Genomic DNA, 7,017 nt, shown 5'->3' with positions numbered 1-7,017 from the left:
AATAAAAAATCAGAAAAATATGAAATAAATTTTCCCCGTCATGTTAGAAAATCTAGAATAGGGTGAACATTTTTTTAACCCAAAATAAATATTTTGAAAACATGCAATATTTTTAATGCAATAAAAATTGCAAATAAAATCCAAATAAATTCCAAATAATGATTTTAACATTTTTCCTCCAGTATTTCAATTGTTTTGGAGAAGTCATATTTCCTCCTCTCATTTATATAAAATGAAATATTTTTCCGGAGAGAAAAATAATTAAAACCACAATCCTCGTTTGAAAATCAAATTTGAAAATTCGAAAAAAATCCCCAACTCTCTCCGAGGGTCCTTGAGTTGCTTAGGATTTATCGAGGATTTGTCAAAGTGCAACAAAACATGATATGCAAATGATGATCTATGTATAACATTCCAAATTGAAAATTTGGGATGTTACAAACCTACCCCCCTTAAGATGAATCTCGCCCTCGAGATTCGGGTTGGCTAGAAAACAGGTGGGAGTGGTCTTTTCGTAGATCTTCCTCTCGCTCCCAGGTGGCTTCATCTTCTGTGTGGTGACTCCACTGAACTTTGCAAAACTTGATAACCTTGCTGCGGGTAACTCGGCTGGCATACTCGAGAATCTTAACTGGTTTCTCCTCATAAGTCAAATCACTTTCCAACTGAATCGCTTCCAGTGGCACAGTATCTCTCAGTGGTATCTCAGTCATCTCTGCGTGGCACTTCTTCAACTGTGAAACGTGAAATACATCATGAACTCCAGACAATCCTTCAGGCAATTCCAGCTTGTAAGCAACTTCTCCCATACGTTCCAACACTCTGTATGGTCCGATAAAATGGGGCGCTAACTTTCCTTTAACTCCAAAGCGCTTCACTCCTCGAAGTGGTGATACTCGAAGATACACTCTGTCTCCGACTTCGTGAACGGTCTCCTTCCGTTTCGAATCAGCATAACTCTTCTGTCTGGACTGGGCTACCTTGAGCCTATCGCGAATCAACCTTACTTTCTGTTCAGACTCCTTAATCAAATCTGGTCCAAACAACTGACGGTCTCCAACTTCGTCCCATAACAACGGTGTTCTACACCTCCTTCCGTACAAAGCTTCGAAAGGGGCCATCTTCAAACTGGTTTGATAACTGTTGTTATAAGAAAACTCCGCATATGGCAAGTTGTTGTCCCAACTAGATCCGTAATCTAGTGCACATGCTCTCAACATGTCCTCCAAAATCTGGTTGACTCTCTCGGTCTGTCCATCTGTCTGTGGGTGAAATGCTGTACTAAATTCCAACCTGGTTCCCAACGTTTCATGTAACTGCTTCCAAAACTTTGAGGTAAATTGGGTTCCTCTGTCTGATACAATGGTCCTCGGAACTCCATGCAAACATACGATCCTGGTCATGTATATCTTTGCCAACTTAGCACTGGTGTAAGTGGTCTTCACTGGAATGAAATGAGCCACTTTCGTCAAACGGTCGACTACAACCCATATCGAGTCATAGCCTGAACGAGTCCTGGGTAATCCTGTGATAAAATCCATGCCTATTTTATCCCACTTCCATTCGGGTATCGGCAATGGCTGTAGCAATCCTGCTGGCTTCTGATGCTCTGCCTTCACTCTCTGACATACATCACAACTCCTACATACTCCGCAATATCCTTCTTCATTCCGGTCCACCAGAAAGTATTCTTCAAATCCAAATACATCTTGGTATTCCCTGGGTGAATCGAGTACGGTGAATCATGGGCTTCTTGCAAAATCAACTTCCTGATCTCCGGATCATTTGGCACATATACGCGGTCCTCGAACCATAAGGTATCGTGCTCATCCTCACGAAATCCCTTGGCTTTTCCTTTGCTCATCTTCTCCTTTATCTCCTCAATCTCCTTGTCTGTCTTCTGAGCTTCTCTGATCCTTTCCATCAAGGTAGACTGAATCTCCAATGTCGCTAAATAGCCTCTTGGGACTATCTCCAAACATAGCTCGCGTAGGTCCTCGGCTAACTCCTGAGGTAATTCTCCGGTCATGAGGGTGTTAACATGACTCTTGCGGCTCAACGCGTCTGCTACTACGTTAGCCTTTCCAGGGTGATAATGCAATCTCATATCATAATCCTTGATGAGCTCCAACCATCTCCTCTGTCTGAGATTTAACTCCTTCTGCGTGAAAATGTACTTCAAACTCTTGTGATCCGTGTACACCTCACAATGGTTTCCGATGAGAAAATGTCTCCATGTCTTCAATGCATGCACCACGGCTGCTAATTCCAAATCATGCGTAGCATAATTCTTCTCATGGGGTTTAAGTTGTCGTGAAGCATATGACACAACTCTTCCTTCCTGCATAAGCACTGCTCCAAGTCCTCGACGTGAAGCGTCGCAATAAAGTTCATAATCCTTGCGTTGATCTGGCAGAATCAACACTGGTGAGGTAACCAATCGTTTCTTCAACTCTTGGAAACTAGCTTCACATTCCTCAGTCCAATTGAATTTGGTGTCCTTCTTCAATAGCTCAGTCATGGGCTTAGCAATCCTTGAGAAATTCTCAATAAACCTCCGGTAGTATCCTGCAAGTCCAAGAAAACTCCGGATTTCTCCAACTGTCGCGGGTGATTCCCAACTTGTCACTGTGTCAACCTTGGCAGGGTCTACTGCTATTCCTTCTCCAGAAATAACATGTCCAAGGAATCCAACTTCCTTCAACCAAAACTCACATTTGCTGAACTTGGCGTATAACTGATGTTCTCTGAGCTTCTCAAGTACCAATCGTAAATGCTCCTCATGCTCTTCTTCATCCTTGGAAAAGATTAAAATATCATCAATGAACACCACGACGAACTTATCCAAAAACTCCATAAACACTTTGTTCATCAGGTTCATGAAATAGGCCGGTGCGTTAGTCAGTCCAAATGACATAACGCTATACTCATACAATCCATATCTGGTGGTAAATGCCGTCTTAGGTATATCTTGCTCTCGAATCTTTAACTGATGGTATCCTGATCATAGATCGATCTTGGAAAATACCTTAGCTCCTTGCAGGCGGTCAAACAAATCATTGATCATCGGCAGTGGGTACTTGTTTTTGATGGTCACTTCATTCAATCCTCGGTAATCAACAACCATCCTTAGTGATCCATCTTTCTTCTCCACTAGAAGTACTGGTGATCCCCAAGGTGACGAAATTGCGCGAATATAGCCTTTATCTAGTAACTCCTTGATCTGCTTCTTAATTTCCTCCAAATCCTTTGCGGGCATCCTGTACGGTCTCTTAGATATTGTCCCTGTGCCTGGCAAAAGTTCAATCAAGAACTCAATGTCTCTATCCGGTGGCATGCCTGGCAACTCTTCTGGAAATACATCCAGATAATCTTTCACCACTGGTACATCCTCCTGTACAACTCCTGATAAGGAATTTACTTGAGTCCTCTTCGGCATATGCCGGGATACATACTTGATCCTTTTTCCTTCCGGGGTGGTAAGCAAAATCGTCTTGCTGGCACAATCGATGTTTCCTCCATACAACGATAGCCAATCCATTCCCAAAATCACATCCAAACCTTGCGATTCCAAAACAATGAGGTCTGAGGGGAAAACATGCCTACCAATGGCCAATGGTATCTGAAAACATCCTTGGGTGGCCATATACTCTGCTCCTGGCGAGGTTACTAACATAGGGTTTCTGAGAACTTTGGTGGACATCTTAAACTTATTCACGAATCCCCTTGATATGTATGAATGCGATGCACCCGTATCGAAAAGAACAGTTGCAGTAAATGACTTAACCAAAAACTTACCTATTACTGCATCAGGCTGAGCTTCAACCTCCTCCACGCTCACGTGGTTTACATGTCCTTTGTTGAACGGGTTCGGCTTCTTCCCAGAGCTTCCATTGCCATTTCCATTTTGGGCTTCAGGACATTCATTGGCATAATGTCCATTCTTCTGGCACTTAAAACAAGTGACTTGGCTCAGGTCCCTCTTGGCTGGGGTAGATGGGTTGGTGCGGTTCTGTCCGTTGCTCCCTCCATTCCCATTACCATTCTTGGAACCATTATGGTTGTGCGAACTTCCTCCTCCATGAGTATGCTGAAACTGTCCTCCCGGCTTTGGGGTAAATCGTGGCTTCTGCTGGGCTCCTGAGTTATACTTCCCTTGTCCATACTTCCTCTTACGGTTTTCAATCTGCTGTTGCTTCCCTTCAATCATGAGAGCTCTATCTACCAGCTCCTGGTAGTTTTTGAAAGTTGCTACCATCAACTGCATGCTCAGTTCATCATTCAGTCCTTCCAAAAACTTCTCCTGCTTGGCAGCATCTGTAGCAACGTCATCTGGTGCATAACGTGCTAACTTACTGAATTCCTCCACATACTGGCCTATGGTGGGTCCTCCTTGGCGTAGGTTGCGAAACTCACGCTTCTTCATAGCCATAGCTCCTGCTGAAACATGGGCTGTACGGAAAGCTTGCTGAAACTGGTCCCATGTGACAGTGTCAATAGGGTGCGTGGCTGTATGATTCTCCCACCATGATGCTGCGGGTCCATCGAGCTGATGTGCGGCAAAACGCACTCTTTCCGCATCTGTGCATCCTGCAGTGGTCAACTCCCTTCCAACTTTGCGGAGCCAATCATCCGCTACAATCGGCTCGGTGCTACTGGAAAACACCGGCGGGTTTAGCCTCAAGAAACGGGCTAAGTGATCAACAGGTGGTGGTGGCGGTGGGTTGTTGTTGTTGTTGTTGTTGTTGCCTTGGTTCTGAACTAACACTTGCATCAGGGCATTCTGTTTCTGAATCAACTGGGTGATCTCTGGCGGAAAAACAAATCCGGTGTCGCGTCTCGGAGGCATCTGATAGGTTTAGAAAAGATGAGAGTTAAGAGTAGAATGAGGTCTAGAGAGAAAACACTACCCATATGCTCATGAGACAAATTCAATCAATATCACTCAATCAATTCAAACAAGGCAAAACAATCGGTCTAACTAGCGTTACAAGGTGCTTGAACTATACTATTGAATGGGGGAAAACTACTACTGATATGGTGGTCTACTAAAAATTCTGATCCGTTGAAGACTCCATGATGTCTGCTCCAGCTTCATCAATCCATTCGTCTTCACTTGGTTCCGAGTCGGTGTCGTCGATGATGATGTAGTTATCCGGACAAGTGCATTCGTCGACTTCTGCTTTTGGCACTGGATTTCCCACGAATGCTCCAATCTTATTCTCCAGGTCGTCAATCTTCCCTACTAGCGCGTTGATTTCCGTCAAATGCCGACCAAACGGCGTGACTTCATCTGGTTGCATGAACTTGCTCCTTGCATTCGCCATTCCTAAAAGAGTAGAAAATGGAGAGGGGTCAGAAATGAGAAGAGAGAAGCTTTCTAGGGCTTAAGCTTAGTGGTCGTGTCCTACAGTCAGTGTGTGCTCTGATACCAACTTTGTAGCGACCAGACCTCAAATGGCCTGTGCTACTGTGCACCAGTGTCATCCCTGGATCAGTAATGCTGACACGCACAGTACAAATGGAGAATTTATAACAGAGTAGCAATCACACACTTATTACATCGAATATCTTCAAAGAGATTAAGTATGATAAACATGGCTTAAGGCCATCTAATAACGATAACAGCGGAAGACTTGGAAGATAAGTGAGTCCATCACTCCAGCGGCATCACTGAGTATAAGACCACGACCTAAGGCATCTTACTCGTCGTCTGAAAAGTCTGCAACATGAAACGTTGCAGCCCGAAAACGGGTCAGCACATAGAATATGCTGGCAATGTAACACATAGAGAATAATGAATAATAACAATGCTATACTACATGCATATATGGCTGGTGGAAAGCTCTATGGTTACAGTTTTTGCGAAAAGCCAATTTTATCCTACTTCAAAGGAATAAATTTTATTTAACTATCATGGTGGTTGTGAAACATTGAGATGGTTGACAGCATCTCAATCCCAATTAAAATGTCATCAGTAACCCAACAAAATTAATTAGTAGTAACATAGTGTTGAGATACACATGATAATCCAAGTACTAGATACTCAAGTTGTCCATAACCGGGGACACGGCTAATCATGATTAGTTTGTACACTCTGCAGAGGTTTGTGCACTTTTCCCCACAAGACTTGATCTCCTCCGTTGGATTACTCGCACTACATGGTGTTTGAGTAACGGATGACCAAGACACAGTCTTTCAGAAGTGTTTGCACCTTACATATGGGTAGACAGTTACACCTACTTTCCCCTACATCTGCTAGTCTACCACTGTAAGAGTTCACACAACTTAGTCAACTATGCTAGAGCCCATAATAGCTTGCGGCTGCACACGAAAGTTTCTAGCATGAATAATCTCATGATCCCTTTGAACCTGGGTGGCGGTCCAAAAGAAGAACAGGCAATCCTGGAATACCCAGGTACCTCAATCCACCCAGATGTGAGTTTAAGTTGCCACCTTAAGTAAACCATTAATTAACAATCTCACATCTGTCATGAATTTTACTCAAACCCAATCCACGTCTACGAGCATAGCATGGCAATAATAAAAGCAACGTAGAAGTAACTCCCAAAGGTTGGATAATAAACAGGGCAATAGGTACTACCTCAACTACTTCCCAATACCCACAATTTAATTAGATCCTAATCATGCAAGTGTTTGAGGAAAACAGATCTAATGCAATAAAAACTGGGTATGAACGGGATATGATCAAAGTGTTACTTGCCTTGCTGATGATCCGCAAAACCTAGCGATTCGAAGTAACAAGCGGCACACTCCGGGTACTCTATCGCAAACAAACAAGCATACAATCAGTACTCATCTAATGCACAGGTAAAACTCGAATGAAAGATCCAACCAGAAAGTTCAACTTAAGAACTCCGGTTTGCAAAAAGAATCAACTCGAAAGAAGCAACGAAAGTCGAACGGTGAAAGAAAGAAACTTCGTTTGCTAATCTGGATCTAGGTCAAATTTTACTGTAGCAAAAACTTGTTTGAGTAGGTTAAACGGAAAGAGAA

This window comes from Triticum aestivum, chromosome 1D (genome assembly GCF_018294505.1).
Source record: "Triticum aestivum cultivar Chinese Spring chromosome 1D, IWGSC CS RefSeq v2.1, whole genome shotgun sequence".
Classification (NCBI taxonomy): domain Eukaryota; kingdom Viridiplantae; phylum Streptophyta; class Magnoliopsida; order Poales; family Poaceae; genus Triticum; species Triticum aestivum.
Note: the sequence above shows the minus strand (reverse complement) of the source record.